General features: G+C 41.8%; 1 protein-coding gene across 1 annotated transcript in view; it reads right to left on the bottom strand.

Annotated features, from left to right (window-relative positions):
* Window positions 1–17,266, bottom strand: part of LOC128666921 (zinc finger protein OZF-like) — a 124,126-nt gene that overhangs the window by 40,344 nt on the left and 66,516 nt on the right. The gene's annotated exons all lie outside the window — the stretch shown is intronic.

Genomic DNA, 17,266 nt, shown 5'->3' on the forward strand with positions numbered 1-17,266 from the left:
AATAAAACAATAAGCCTAAATAAAATTGCACATAGGTGTCTGATGTGTAGTGGAAGAATTGAATAACCTAGCTCTAAAGATGAGCTCGAACAAGCAAATAACAATAGGTAAGTATATCAACTATCCTACACACTAGTGTCTGGTTAATCCTAAATAAGAACAATATAGCAAAGATATCAATAGTAATCACAGAGCTACACTTAAGCTAAGAATGTTAAAAATACATACAAAAATATAAATACAAATATTAGCAGACTGGACGTCCAGTAATAAAATAAGCACAATATGATATAAGGCAAAATAGTTAAAAAGCACAATAGTAAAAAAGCTGAGATTAAAACTAGTTAAGCAAGTAATAGCTGCCCAATGATAACAGAGTCTATCTATACAGACAGGTAGTAAAGTGCGATTGACCGGTCATAGGTACAAGTGGTAATTGGACGATCAAGTGAGGGCTTACTGCAGAATGTGAACAGTTCACTCTCATATGCTGTTGATCTTGCTCAGACGAGTATTGGATCACACTAGCATCTAACTAAAGCCTGACAAAATGCCTGAACATCTGGAACTTCTGCCAGACGCTTGTGTAAAAGAATAGACAGAGCACAAATCTGTCCCATTAAAGAACTAGCTGATAATCCTTTGTCCAAACCCTCTTGGAGGAAGGACAATATCCTAGGAATCCTAACCCTACTCCATGAGTAATTCTTGGATTCACACCAATGAAGATATTTACGCCATATCTTGTGGTAAATTTTTCTGGTGACAGGCTTTCGTGCCTGTATTAAGGTATCAATTACTGACTCGGAGAAGCCACGCTATCAATATCACCGATGCTCTTTCCTGTTTGATTTTGGCAATCAGATGAGGGAGCAGAGGAAACGGTGGAAACACATAAGCCAGGTTGAAGAACCAAGGCTCTGCTAGTTCATCTATCAGTGCGGCTTCTGGGTCCCTGGACCTGGATCCGTAACAAGGAAGCTTGGCGTTCTGGCGAGACGCCATGAGATCCAATTCTGGTTTGCCCAACGGAGAACCAATTGAGCAAACACCTCCGGATGGAGTTCCCATTCCCCCGGATGAAAAGTCTGACGACTTAGAAAATCCGCTTCCCAGTTCTCTACACCTTACACCTGGGATATGGATCGCTGACAGGTGGCAAGAGTGAGTCTCTGCCCAGCGAATTATCTTGGAGACTTCTGACATCGCTAGGGAACTCCTGGTTCCCCCTTGATGGCTGATGTAAGCCACAGTCGTGATGTTGTCTGACTGAAATCTGATGAACCTCAGTGTTGCTAGCTGAGGCCAAGCCAGAAGAGCATTGAATATTGCTCTTAACTCCAGAATATTTATTGGGAGGAGTTTCTCCTCCTGAGTCCATGAACCCTGAGCCTTCAGGGAGTTCCAGACTGTACCCCAACCTAGAAGGCTGGCATCTGTTGTTACAATTGTCCAATCTGGTCTGCGAAAGGTCATACCCTTGGACAGATGGGCCCGAGATAACCACCAGAGAAGAGAATCTCTGGTTTCCTGATCCAGATTTAGTAGAGGGGACAAATCTGTGTAATCCCCATTCCACTGACTGAGCATGCATAATTGCAGCGGTCTGAGATGCAGGAGCGCGAATGGCACTATGTCCATCGCCGCTACCATTAAGCCGATTACTTCCATGCACTGAACCACCGTGGGGCGCGGAATGGAGTGAAGAACATGACAAGCATTTAGAAGTTTTGATAACCTGGACTCCGTCAGGTAAATTTTCATTTCTACAGAATCTATTAGAGTTCCTAGGAAGGAAACCCTCGTGAGAGGAGATGGAGAACTCTTTTCTTCGTTCACTTTCCACCCATGCGACCTCAGGAATGCCAGAACTATCTCTGTATGAGATTTGGCAATTTGAAAGCTTGACGCCTGTATCAGGATATCGTCCAGGTACGGAGCCATCGCTATGCCTCGCGGTCTTAGGACCGCCAGAAGTGAGCCCAGAACCTTTGTAAAAATTATTGGGGCTATAGCCAACCCGAATGGAAGAGCTACAAATTGGTAATGCCTGTCTAGAAAGGCAAACCTCAGGAACTGATGATGATTCTTGTGAATCGGAATGTGAAGGTAGTCATCCTTTAAGTCTACTGTGGTCATGTACTGACCCTCTTTGATCATGGGTAAAATGGTTCGAATAGTTTCCGTCTTGAATGACGGAACTCTGAGGAATTTGTTTAGGATCTTTAAATCCAAAATTGGTCTGAAGGTTCCCTCTTTTTTGGGAACCACAAACAGATTTGAATAAAACCCCTGTCCTTGTTCCGTCCGCGGAACTGGATGGATCACTCCCATTACAAGGAGATCTTGTACGCAGCTTAGGAATGCCTCTTTCTTTATCTGGTTTGCAGATAATCTTGAAAGGTGAAATCTCCCTTGTGGAGGAGAAGCTTTGAAGTCCAGAAGATATCCCTGAGATATGATCTCCAACGCTCAGGGATCCTGAACATCTCTTGCCCACGCCTGGGCGAAGAGAGAGAGTCTGCCCCCTACTAGATCCGTTGTCGGATAGGGGGCCGCTCCTTCATGCTGTCTTAGAGGCAGCAGCAGGCTTTCTGGCCTGCTTGCCCTTGTTCCAGGACTGGTTAGGTTTCCAGGCCTGCTTGGATTGAGCAAAAGTTCCCTCTTGTTTTGAAGCAGAGGAAGTTGATGCTGCACCTGCCTTGAAATTTCGAAAGGCACGAAAATTAGACTGTTTGGCCTTTGATTTGGCCCTGTCCTGAGGAAGGGTATGACCCTTACCTCCAGTAATGTCAGCAATAATTTCTTTCAAACCAGGCCCGAAAAAGGTCTGCCCCTTGAAAGGAATGTTGAGTAATTTAGACTTTGAAGTCACATTAGCTGACCAGGATTTAAGCCATAGCGCACCTGGATGGCGAATCCGAAATTCTTAGCCGTTAGTTTAGTCAAATGAACAATGGCATCAGAAACAAATGAGTTAGCTAGCTTAAGAGTTCTAAGCTTGTCAACAATTTCAGTCAATGAAGCTGTATGGATGGCTCTTCCAGGGCCTCAAACCAGAATGCCGCCGCAGCAGTGACAGGCGCAATGCATGCAAGGGGCTGTAAAATAAAACCTTGTTGAATAAACATTTTCTTAAGGTAACCCTCTAATTTTTTATCCATTGGATCTGAAAAAGCACAACTGTCCTCAACCGGGATAGTGGTACGCTTTGCTAAAGTAGAAACTGCTCCCTCCACCTTAGGGACAGTCTGCCATAAGTCCCGTGTAGTGGCATCTATTGGAAACATTTTTCTAAATATAGGAGGTGGGGAAAAGGGCACACCGGGCCTATCCCACTCCTTACTAATAATTTCTGTAAGCCTTTTAGGTATTGGAAAAACATCAGTACTCACCGGCACTGCATAGTATTTATCCAGCCTACACAATTTCTCTGGCACTGCAATTGTGTCACAGTCATTCAGAGCATCTAATACCTCCCCAAGCAATACACGGAGGTTCTCAAGCTTAAATTTAAAATTAGAAATCTCTGAATCAGGTCTCCCCGATTCAGAGACGTCACCCACAGACTGAAGCTCTACGTCCTCAGGTTCTGCATATTGTGACGCAGTATCAGACATGGCTCTTACAGCATCTACGCGCTCTGTATCTCGTCTAACCCCAGAGCTATCACGCTTGCCCCTCAATTCAGGCAATCTGGATAATACCTCTGACAGGGTATTATTCATGATTGCAGCCATGTCCTGCAAAGTAATCGCTATGGGCGTCCCTGATGTACTTGGCGCCATATTAGCGTGCGTCCCTTGAGCGGGAGGCGAAGGGTCCGACACGTGGGGAGAGTTAGTCGGCATAACCTCCCCCTCGACAGACCCCTCTGGTGACAATTCTTTAATAGATAAAGACTGATCTTTACTGTTTAAGGTGAAATCAATATATTTAGTACACATTCTCCTGTGGGGCTCCACCATGGCTTTCAAACATAATGAACAAGTATCCTCTGTTTCAGACATGTTTGTACAGACTAGCAATGAGACTAGCAAGCTTGGAAAACACTTTAAAGCAAGTTAACAAGCAATATAAAAAAACGTTACTGTGCCTTTAAGCGAAACAAATTTTGACAAAATTTGAAATAACAGTGAAAAAAGGCAGTTACACTAACAAAATTTTTACAGTGTATGTAACAAGTCAGCAGAGCATTGCACCCACTTGCAAATGGATGATTAACCCCTTAATAACAAAAACAGAATAATAAATGACAAAAACGTTTTTTAAACACATTCACAACTGCCACAGTCTACTGTGATTGTTACCCTCCTCAAACACGACTTTGAAGCCTTTTGAGCCCTTCAGAGATGTCCTGTATCATGCAGAGGGAAGCTGAATGTCTCTGTCAGTATTTTTAGCTACACAGAAAAGCACTAAAATAGGCCCTTCCCACTCATATTGCAACAGTGGAAAGCCTGTTACTAGGCAAAAATCAAGCCAGCCATGTGGAAAAAAACTAGGCCCCAATAAGTTTTGTCACTAAACATATATAAAAACGATTAACATGCCAGCAAACGTTTTATATTACACTTTTATAAGAGTATGTATCTCTGTTAATAAGCCTGATACCAGTCGCTATCACTGCATTTAAGGCTTAACTTACATTAATCCGGTATCAGCAGCATTTTTCTAGCAAATTCCATCCCTAGAAATATGTTAACTGCACATACCTTATTGCAGGAAAACCTGCACACCATTCCCCCTATGAAGTTACCTCACTCCTCAGAATATGTGAGAACGGCAGTGGATCTTAGTTACTTCTGCTAAGATCATAGAAATCACAGGCAGATTCTTCTTCTAATGCTGCCTGAGATGAAACAGTACACTCCGGTACCATTTAAAAATAACAAACTTTTGATTGAAGTTAAAAAACTAACTATAATACACCACTCTCCTCTTACTACGTCCATCTTTGTTGAGAGTTGCAAGAGAATGACTGGATATGTCAGTGAGGGGAGGAGCTATATAGCAGCTCTGCTGTGGGTGATCCTCTTGCAACTTCCTGTTGGGAAGGAGAATATCCCACAAGTAATGGATGATCCGTGGACTGGATACACTTAACAAGAGAAAAGATATCCAAAATTTATTTTCTAAATGGTTAAATGTGATACTACAATACCCCCTTGTCAATCCAATTTACACTTACTTCTTAATTCCACAAAACTGAGACGTTTCAATCTTTAGTGTTACTAGGTCTCTTTCCTACATCTTGGCTTTAATTAAAAGTCTTATAAATTACTACTCGGAGGGAGGCGAGCTATGAGGAGGGCGGAGGAAGGTGGGGCAGTGTTTTCTCCTTTTTTTTCTTCTTTTTGTTTTTGTTTTGATTATTTTTATTCATATGTTTAAAGAAGTACGGAGATTTGAAATTGATTAATTTAGCTGACCAGAAATGAAATACTTTATACCCATTGAAGGGTTAAAAGCTTATTTATCTCGGTTGGTTTCCAATATCTGGACAAGATAACCTTTCTTTTTTCTTTGTTAAATTGCCTTAAAAATTTACTTTTATAAGAGATATGTATTTTGAGCCTACATCCATAATTTCTGAGCTTTATTAAGCTATAAATATAATATTCTAGATATGACTCTTATTACAGGTCCATAAGATGTTAAAATGAATACCTGTCATATTTGTAATTTATACTTTATGTTTATTTATTATGTCTTAAAGGGCCATGATACCCAAATGTTGAAACACTTGAAAGTGATGCAGCATAGCTGTAAAAAGCTGAATAGAAAATATCACCTGAACATCTCTATGTAAAAAAGAAAGATATTTTACCAAAATGTCCTAAGTATTCAAACCCCATTGCAAAGGACTTTAAGCAGCAAATCAGTATGTCTATCCCGGGACAGCTAAGGGAGTGAGCTTTCGTGCACACTCATGTTATTTCCCTATGCAGTTTAACGAAGTTTACTATGAAATCCCATGAGAGTTAAGTGAAATCTCATGAGATCACAGTAAAAGAGTTCATGACCTCAGCACTGCTGATGCTGATTGGCTGCTGTTCATTTCTTCATTTTTTTTACCTGCAGCTGGGCAGCAGCTGAGTATAACTTTTTAAACAGAACTTACTCTGATGAGCTGAGGAAATTGTGAGGTAAAATATCTTCCTTTTTTACATAGAGATGCTCAGGTGATATTTTCCTGACAGCTTTTTACAGTTATACTGCATCAGTTTCAACTGATTTAGCATATGAGTATTATGTCCCTTTAAATGAAGGATTGCTTTATTTGTCATTTATTTTCTATGGACATTCATCTATGTATATCTGAATTTTGGTCTCACATTGGTGAGCATGTTTGCATCAAAAGTACCTCTAAATAAAAAAGATATTTAAAAAAAAACAGAATTTATGTTTACCTGATAAATTACTTTCTCCAACGGTGTGTCCGGTCCACGGCGTCATCCTTACTTGTGGGATATTCTCTTCCCCAACAGGAAATGGCAAAGAGCCCAGCAAAGCTGGTCACATGATCCCTCCTAGGCTCCGCCTACCCCAGTCATTCGACCGACGTTAAGGAGGAATATTTGCATAGGAGAAACCATATGATACCGTGGTGACTGTAGTTAAAGAAAATAAATTATCAGACCTGATTAAAAAACCAGGGCGGGCCGTGGACCGGACACACCGTTGGAGAAAGTAATTTATCAGGTAAACATAAATTCTGTTTTCTCCAACATAGGTGTGTCCGGTCCACGGCGTCATCCTTACTTGTGGGAACCAATACCAAAGCTTTAGGACACGGATGATGGGAGGGAGCAAATCAGGTCACCTAGATGGAAGGCACCACGGCTTGCAAAACCTTTCTCCCAAAAATAGCCTCAGAAGAAGCAAAAGTATCAAACTTGTAAAATTTGGTAAAAGTGTGCAGTGAAGACCAAGTCGCTGCCCTACATATCTGATCAACAGAAGCCTCGTTCTTGAAGGCCCATGTGGAAGCCACAGCCCTAGTGGAATGAGCTGTGATTCTTTCGGGAGGCTGCCGTCCGGCAGTCTCGTAAGCCAATCTGATGATGCTTTTAATCCAAAAAGAGAGAGAGGTAGAAGTTGCTTTTTGACCTCTCCTTTTACCGGAATAAACAACAAACAAGGAAGATGTTTGTCTAAAATCCTTTGTAGCATCTAAATAGAATTTTAGAGCGCGAACAACATCCAAATTGTGCAACAAACGTTCCTTCTTCGAAACTGGTTTCGGACACAGAGAAGGTACGATAATCTCCTGGTTAATGTTTTTGTTAGAAACAACTTTTGGAAGAAAACCAGGTTTAGTACGTAAAACCACCTTATCTGCATGGAACACCAGATAAGGAGGAGAACACTGCAGAGCAGATAATTCTGAAACTCTTCTAGCAGAAGAAATTGCAACCAAAAACAAAACTTTCCAAGATAATAACTTAATATCAACGGAATGTAAGGGTTCAAACGGAACCCCCTGAAGAACTGAAAGAACTAAGTTGAGACTCCAAGGAGGAGTCAAAGGTTTGTAAACAGGCTTGATTCTAACCAGAGCCTGAACAAAGGCTTGAACATCTGGCACAGCTGCCAGCTTTTTGTGAAGTAACACAGACAAGGCAGAAATCTGTCCCTTCAGGGAACTTGCAGATAATCCTTTTTCCAATCCTTCTTGAAGGAAGGATAGAATCTTAGGAATCTTAACCTTGTCCCAAGGGAATCCTTTAGATTCACACCAACAGATATATTTTTTCCAAATTTTGTGGTAAATCTTTCTAGTTACAGGCTTTCTGGCCTGAACAAGAGTATCGATAACAGAATCTGAGAACCCTCGCTTCGATAAGATCAAGCGTTCAATCTCCAAGCAGTCAGCTGGAGTGAGACCAGATTCGGATGTTCGAACGGACCTTGAACAAGAAGGTCTCGTCTCAAAGGTAGCTTCCATGGTGGAGCCGATGACATATTCACCAGATCTGCATACCAAGTCCTGCGTGGCCACGCAGGAGCTATCAAGATCACCGACGCCCTTTCCTGATTGATCCTGGCTACCAGCCTGGGGATGAGAGGAAACGGCGGGAATACATAAGCTAGTTTGAAGGTCCAAGGTGCTACTAGTGCATCCACTAGAGCCGCCTTGGGATCCCTGGATCTGGACCCGTAGCAAGGAACTTTGAAGTTCTGACGAGAGGCCATCAGATCCATGTCTGGAATGCCCCACAGTTGAGTGACTTGGGCAAAGATTTCCGGATGGAGTTCCCACTCCCCCGGATGCAATGTCTGACGACTCAGAAAATCCGCTTCCCAATTTTCCACTCCTGGGATGTGGATAGCAGACAGGTGGCAGGAGTGAGACTCCGCCCATAGAATGATTTTGGTCACTTCTTCCATCGCCAGGGAACTCCTTGTTCCCCCCTGATGGTTGATGTACGCAACAGTCGTCATGTTGTCTGATTGAAACCGTATGAACTTGGCCCTCGCTAGCTGAGGCCAAGCCTTGAGAGCATTGAATATCGCTCTCAGTTCCAGAATATTTATCGGTAGAAGAGATTCTTCCCGAGACCAAAGACCCTGAGCTTTCAGGGATCCCCAGACCGCGCCCCAGCCCATCAGACTGGCGTCGGTCGTGACAATGACCCACTCTGGTCTGCGGAAGGTCATCCCTTGTGACAGGTTGTCCAGGGACAGCCACCAACGGAGTGAGTCTCTGGTCCTCTGATTTACTTGTATCCTCGGAGACAAGTTTGTATAGTCCCCATTCCACTGACTGAGCATGCACAGTTGTAATGGTCTTAGATGAATGCGCGCAAAAGGAACTATGTCCATTGCCGCTACCATCAAACCTATCACTTCCATGCACTGCGCTATGGAAGGAAGAGGAACGGAATGAAGTATCCGACAAGAGTCTAGAAGTTTTGTTTTTCTGGCCTCTGTCAGAAAAATCCTCATTTCTAAGGAGTCTATTATTGTTCCCAAGAAGGGAACCCTTGTTGACGGAGATAGAGAACTCTTTTCCACGTTCACTTTCCATCCATGAGATCTGAGAAAGGCCAGGACGATGTCCGTGTGAGCCTTTGCTTGAGGAAGGGACGACGCTTGAATCAGAATGTCGTCCAAGTAAGGTACTACAGCAATGCCCCTTGGTCTTAGCACAGCTAGAAGGGACCCTAGTACCTTTGTGAAAATCCTTGGAGCAGTGGCTAATCCGAAAGGAAGCGCCACGAACTGGTAATGCTTGTCCAGGAATGCGAACCTTAGGAACCGATGATGTTCCTTGTGGATAGGAATATGTAGATACGCATCCTTTAAATCCACCGTGGTCATGAATTGACCTTCCTGGATGGAAGGAAGAATTGTTCGAATGGTTTCCATTTTGAACGATGGAACCTTGAGAAACTTGTTTAAGATCTTGAGATCTAAGATTGGTCTGAACGTTCCCTCTTTTTTGGGAACTATGAACAGATTGGAGTAGAACCCCATCCCTTGTTCTCCTAATGGAACAGGATGAATCACTCCCATTTTTAACAGGTCTTCTACACAACGTAAGAATGCCTGTCTTTTTATGTGGTCTGAAGACAACTGAGACCTGTGGGACCTCCCCCTTGGGGGAAGCCCCTTGAATTCCAGAAGATAACCTTGGGAGACTATTTCTAGCGCCCAAGGATCCAGAACATCTCTTGCCCAAGCCTGAGCGAAGAGAGAGAGTCTGCCCCCCACCAGATCCGGTCCCGGATCGGGGGCCAACATTTCATGCTGTCTTGGTAGCAGTGGCAGGTTTCTTGGCCTGCTTTCCCTTGTTCCAGCCTTGCATTGGTCTCCAAGCTGGCTTGGCTTGAGAAGTATTACCCTCTTGCTTAGAGGACGTAGCACTTTGGGCTGGTCCGTTTCTACGAAAGGGACGAAAATTAGGTTTATTTTTGGCCTTGAAAGGCCGATCCTGAGGAAGGGCGTGGCCCTTACCCCCAGTGATATCAGAGATAATCTCTTTCAAGTCAGGGCCAAACAGCGTTTTCCCCTTGAAAGGAATGTTAAGTAGCTTGTTCTTGGAAGACGCATCAGCTGACCAAGATTTCAACCAAAGCGCTCTGCGCGCCACAATAGCAAACCCAGAATTCTTAGCCGCTAACCTAGCCAATTGCAAAGTGGCGTCTAGGGTGAAAGAATTAGCCAATTTGAGAGCATTGATTCTGTCCATAATCTCCTCATAAGGAGGAGAATCACTATCGACCGCCTTTACCAGCTCATCGAACCAGAAACACGCGGCTGTAGCGACAGGGACAATGCATGAAATTGGTTGTAGAAGGTAACCCTGCTGAACAAACATCTTTTTAAGTAAACCTTCTAATTTTTTATCCATAGGATCTTTGAAAGCACAACTATCTTCTATGGGTATAGTGGTGCGTTTGTTTAAAGTGGAAACCGCTCCCTCGACCTTGGGGACTGTCTGCCATAAGTCCTTTCTGGGGTCGACCATAGGAAACAATTTTTTAAATATGGGGGGAGGGACGAAAGGAATACCGGGCCTTTCCCATTCTTTATTTACAATGTCCGCCACCCGCTTGGGTATAGGAAAAGCTTCTGGGAGCCCCGGGACCTCTAGGAACTTGTCCATTTTACATAGTTTCTCTGGGATGACCAACTTGTCACAATCATCCAGAGTGGATAATACCTCCTTAAGCAGAATGCGGAGATGTTCCAACTTAAATTTAAACGTAATCACATCAGGTTCAGCTTGTTGAGAAATGTTCCCTGAATCAGTAATTTCTCCCTCAGACAAAACCTCCCTGGACCCATCAGACTGGTTTAGGGGCCCTTCAGAACCATTATTATCAGCGTCGTCATGCTCTTCAGTATCTAAAACAGAGCAGTCGCGCTTACGCTGATAAGTGTGCATTTTGGCTAAAATGTTTTTGACAGAATTATCCATTACAGCCGTTAATTGTTGCATAGTAAGGAGTATTGGTGCGCTAGATGTACTAGGGGCCTCCTGAGTGGGCAAGACTCGTGTAGACGAAGGAGGGAATGATGCAGTACCATGCTTACTCCCCTCACTTGAGGAATCATCTTGGGCATCATTGTCATTGTCACATAAATCACATTTATTTAAATGAGAAGGAACTCTGGCTTCCCCACATTCAGAACACAGTCTATCTGGTAGTTCAGACATGTTAAACAGGCATAAACTTGATAACAAAGTACAAAAAACGTTTTAAAATAAAACCGTTACTGTCACTTTAAATTTTAAACTGAACACACTTTATTACTGCAATTGCGAAAAAATATGAAGGAATTGTTCAAAATTCACCAAAATTTCACCACAGTGTCTTAAAGCCTTAAAAGTATTGCACACCAAATTTGGAAGCTTTAACCCTTAAAATAACGGAACCGGAGCAGTTTTTAACTTTAACCCCTTTACAGTCCCTGGTATCTGCTTTGCTGAGACCCAACCAAGCCCAAAGGGGAATACGATACCAAATGACGCCTTCAGAAAGTCTTTTCTATGTATCAGAGCTCCTCACACATGCGACTGCATGTCATGCCTCTCAAAAACAAGTGCGCAACACCGGCGCGAAAATGAGGCTCTGCCTATGATTTGGGAAAGCCCCTAAGAATAAGGTGTCTAAAACAGTGCCTGCCGATATAATCTTATCAAAATACCCAGATTAAATGATTCCTCAAGGCTAAATATGTGTTAATAATGAATCGATTTAGCCCAGAAAAAGTCTACAGTCTTAATAAGCCCTTGTGAAGCCCTTATTTACTATCTTAATAAACATGGCTTACCGGATCCCATAGGGAAAATGACAGCTTCCAGCATTACATCGTCTTGTTAGAATGTGTCATACCTCAAGCAGCAAGAGACTGCTCACTGTTCCCCCAACTGAAGTTAATTCCTCTCAACAGTCCTGTGTGGAACAGCCATGGATTTTAGTAACGGTTGCTAAAATCATTTTCCTCATACAAACAGAAATCTTCATCTCTTTTCTGTTTCTGAGTAAATAGTACATACCAGCACTATTTTAAAATAACAAACTCTTGATTGAATAATAAAAACTACAGTTAAACACTAAAAAACTCTAAGCCATCTCCGTGGAGATGTTGCCTGTACAACGGCAAAGAGAATGACTGGGGTAGGCGGAGCCTAGGAGGGATCATGTGACCAGCTTTGCTGGGCTCTTTGCCATTTCCTGTTGGGGAAGAGAATATCCCACAAGTAAGGATGACGCCGTGGACCGGACACACCTATGTTGGAGAAAAAAAGATTGTCTGATGAAACAGCTCTTGGAGCCGAGAAGCTTGCTGCGGTTCTGCTTTGATTTAAGGGTTTAAATATACCCCCCACTGATTTTAATTATGCTGTTTACATTTTAATAAAGTTTTTAACCTTGAATTGGTGCACAATTGATACCTACTCGTCTGTTGTCCAGAGAAGGAGTGGGTAGATGACTCAAAACCAGGAGTCAGTGAATTGGGACACTGCGATCTCTCAGCCTGCACTTATTAGCACGTTAGAGTGCTGCCACACTTGTTTTATTTTGTCCATTTGGTGTAGTTAGGTATATGATTGTGCTTGCACTAGGAGGCCGCCTTCTCTTTTTTATTATATATCAAGTTATTGATGCACTGCCACCATGTCAAGAACTTCATTGTCTCCTAATCTAACAAGATCTTTTGAGTCAGTTTCTTATCATCTCCATTCCACTGCTGAAGTAGTGACAACTGCAGAGGCCTGACATGAAAAGTGGCAAAGATAACTAAATCTTTTAACAGCCACCATAAAGCCTACCACTTCCATGTATTGAACTACGGAAGGAGAGTATTTGTTTCTCCGTTGTTCTGTCACAGACAGAACTTACAACCCAATAAAGGACACACAAGTTTGAGATGTCAGAGCGCTCTTTGACAGATTGATGTGCCAACCATGGCAAAAAAGCAATTAAAAGACAGTGGCCTCTAGTTATCAACGTGTCTACCTCAAATACGCTGGAATTCCGCAGCGTATTTGAGGCGAGGCTGATTCGCCTTAGTTATCAAGCCCTAGACACCGGCAAAAGTAGAATTTTGTGACGTAAGCTTCGATCCGCCGGACTCAGTCCGACACAGATCGATTCTTACGTCACTCCAGATGTTCCACACACAAGTGCGGCACAATCTGACTACTTTTGGTAGTTATCAAAAAACTAGGAGGTACGCTCGGCACTATTCCGGCCCAGCATACCTGGTTTTCAAACCGCCGCCCTGGAAGCGGCGGATCCCATAGGAATCAATGGGAGTCTGACCATAGTGAAAGTTCATGTTCGCTGCTGCCAGACATCCCATTGATTCCTATGGGAGATGTCTGCACCTAACACCCTAACATGTACCCCGAGTCTAAACACCCCTAATCTGCCCCCCTACACCGCTGCAACTAAATAAAGTTATTACCCCCTAAACCGCCGCTCCCGGACCCTGCCGCAACTATAATAAACTTATTACCCCCTAAACCGCCGCTCCCGGAGCCCACCGCCACGCTAATAAACTGATTAACCCCTAAACCGCCGCTCCCTGTCCCCGCCGCAACTATAATATATGTATTAACCCCTAAACCGCCGCTCCCGGACCCCGCCGCCACCTACATTATACCTAGTAACCCCTATCCTACCCCCCCTATACCGCCGCCACCTATAATTAAAGGGACATAATACTCATATGCTAAATCACTTGAAACTGATGCAGTATAACTGTAAAAAGCTGACAGGAAAATATCACCTGAGAATCTCTATGTAAAAAAGGAAGATATTTTACCTCACAATCTCCTCAGTTTACCAGAGTAAGTTCTGTGTAAAAAGTTATACTCAGCTGCAGCCAGCTGAAGGCAAAAATAAAAAAAAAATTAAGAAATGAACAGCAGCCAATCAGCATCAGCAGTGCTGAGGTCATGAACTCTTACTGTGATCTCATGAGATTTGACTTAACTCTCATGAGATTTCATAGTAAGCTTCCTTTACCTGATTGGTGAAATAATATGAGAGTGCACGATGCTCAACCCCTAAGATGTCCCAGGACAGACACACTAAAATGCTGCTTAGAAATCCTTTACAATGGGAGGTGGCTACTGAGGAACTTTTGAGGTAAAATATCTTTCTTTTTTACATAGAGATGTTCAGGAGATATTTTCTAGTCAGCTTTTTACAGCAATGCTGCATCACTTTCAAGTGTTTAAACATTTGGGTATTATGGCCCTTTAAGTTATTAACCCCTATCCTGCCGATCCCGGACCCCGCCGCAACTAAATAAATAGTTTAACCCCTAAACCGCCGCTCCCGGACCCCGCCGCAACCTATATTAAACTTATTAACCCCTAATCTGCCCCCCTACACCGTCGCCCCTATAATAAATTTATTAACCCCTATCCTGCCCCCCCCTACACCGCCGCCACTGTAATAAAATTATTAACCCCTAAACCTAAGTCTAACACTAACACTAACACCCCCCTAACTTAAATATTAATTAAATACATCTAAATAAATTTAACTCTTATTAACTAAATTAATCCTATTTAAAACTAAATACTTACCTTTAAAATAAACCCTAATATAGCTACAATATAAATAATAATTATATTGTAGCTATCTTAGGATTTATTTTTATTTTACAGGCAACTTTCAATTTATTTTAACTAGGTACAATAGCTATTAAATAGTTATTAACTATTTAATAGCTACCTAGCTAAAATAAAGAGAAATTTACCTGTAAAATAAAAACTAACCTAAGTTACAATTACACCTAACACTACACTATCAATAAATAAATTAAATAAATTAAATACAAATACCTACAAATAAATACAAATAAATACACTAACTAAAGTACAAAAAATAAAAAAAGAACTAAGTTACAAAAAATAAAAAAATAATTTACAAACATTATAAAAATATTACAACAATTTTAAGCTAATTACACCTACTCTAAGCCCCCTAATAAAATAACAAAGCCCCCCAAAATAAAAAAATTCCCTACCCTATTCTACATTTAAAAGAAACAAGCTCTATTACCTTACCAGCCCTTAAAAGGGCCTTTTGCGGGGCATGCCCCAAAGAAAACAGCTCTTTTGCCTGTAAAATAAAAATACAACCCCCCCCAACATTAAAACCCACCACCCACATACCCCTAATCTAACCCAAACCCCCCTTAAATAAACCTAACACTACCCCCCTGAAGATCTTCCTACCCTGAGTCGTCTTCACTCAGCCGAGCCGAATTCTTCATACAAGCAGGGGCTGAAGAGGTCCATCATCCGGCTGAAGTCTTCATCCAAGCGGGGGTTGAAGAGGTCCATCATCCGGCTGAAGTCTTCTATCAAGCGGCATCTTCAATCTTCTTTCTTCCGGCTCCATCTTCATCCCGTCGATGCGGAACATCCTTCCTCCACGACGAACTCCCGACGAATGAAGGTTCCTTTAAGGGACGTCATCCAAGATGGCGTCCCTCGAATTCCGATTGGCTGATAGGATTCTATCAGCCAATCGGAATTAAGGTAGGAATAATCTGAATCAGCCAATCAGATTCAAGTTCAATCCGATTGGCTGATCCAATTAGCCAATCAGATTGAGCTCGCATTCTATTGGCTGATCGGAACAGAACTTGAATCTGATTGGCTGATTCCATCAGCCAATCAGATTATTCCTACCTTAATTCCGATTGGTTGATAGAATCCTATCAGCCAATCGGAATTCGAGGGACGCCATCTTGGATGACGTCCCTTAAAGGAACCTTCATTCGTCGGGAGTTCGTCGTGGAGGAAGGATGTTCCGCATCGGCGGGATGAAGATGGAGCCGGAAGAAAGAAGATTGAAGATGCCGCTTAATAGAAGACTTCAGCCGGATGATGGACCTCTTCAGCCCCCGCTTGGATGAAGACTTCAGCCGGATGATGGACCTCTTCAGCCCCCGCTTGGATGAAGACTTCAGCCGGATGATGGACCTCTTCAGCCCCTGCTTGGATGAAGACTTCAGCCGGATGATGGACTTCTTCAGCCCCCCGCTTGGATGAAGAATTCGGCTCGGCTGAGTGAAGACGACTCAAGGTAGGAAGATCTTCAGGGGGGTAGTGTTAGGTTTATTTAAGGGGGGTTTGGGTTAGATTAGGGGTATGTGGGTGGTGGGTTTTAATGTTGGGGGGGGGGGGTTGTATTTTTATTTTACAGGCAAAAGAGCTGTTTTCTTTGGGGCATGCCCCGCAAAAGGCCCTTTTAAGGGCTGGTAAGGTAATAGAGCTTGTTTCTTTTAAATGTAGAATAGGGTAGGGATTTTTTTTATTTTGGGGGGCTTTGTTATTTTATTAGGGGGCTTAGAGTAGGTGTAATTAGCTTAAAATTGTTGTAATATTTTTATAATGTTTGTAAATTCTTTTTTTATTTTTTGTAACTTAATTCTTTTTTTATTTTTTGTTCTTTAGTTAGTGTATTTATTAGTAGGTATTTGTATTTAATGTATTTAATTTATTTAATGATAGTGTAGTGTAGTGTTAGGTTTAATTGTAACTTAGGTTAGGATTTATTTTACAGGTAATTTTGTATTTCTTTTAGCTAGGTAGTTATTAAATAGTTAATAACTATTTAATAACTATTCTAACTAGCTAAAATAAATACAAAGTTACCTGTAAAATAAATAAAAATCCCACAATAGCTACAATGTAATTATTAATTACATTGTAGCTATCTTAGGGTTTATTTTACAGGTAAGTATTTAGTTTTAAATAGGAATAATTTATTAAAGTATAGTGTAGTGTTAGGTGTAATTGTAACTTAGGTTAGTTTTTATTTTACAGGTAAATTTCTCTTTATTTTAACTACGTAGCTATTAAATAGTTAATAACTATTTAATAGCTATTGTACCTAGTTAAAATAAATTGAAAGTTGCCTGTAAAATAAAAATAAATCCTAAAATAGCTACAATGTAATTATAATTTATATTGTAGCTATATTAGGGTTTATTTTAAAGGTAAGTATTTAGTTTTAAATAGGATTAATTTAGTTAATAAGAGTTAAATTTATTTAGATGTATTTAATTAATATTTAAGTTAGTGGGGTGTTAGGGTTAGTGTTAGACTTAGGTTTAGGGGTTAATAATTTTATTACAGTGGCGGCGGTGTAGGGGGGGGGGCAGGATAGGGGTTAATAAATTTATTATAGGTGGCGACGGTGTAGGGGGGGCAGATTAGGGATTAATAAATTTAATATATAGATTGCGGCGGGGTCCGGGAACCTTCCTAGGCATAGTG

Source organism: Bombina bombina, chromosome 7, assembly GCF_027579735.1.
Source record: "Bombina bombina isolate aBomBom1 chromosome 7, aBomBom1.pri, whole genome shotgun sequence".
NCBI lineage: Eukaryota > Metazoa > Chordata > Amphibia > Anura > Bombinatoridae > Bombina > Bombina bombina.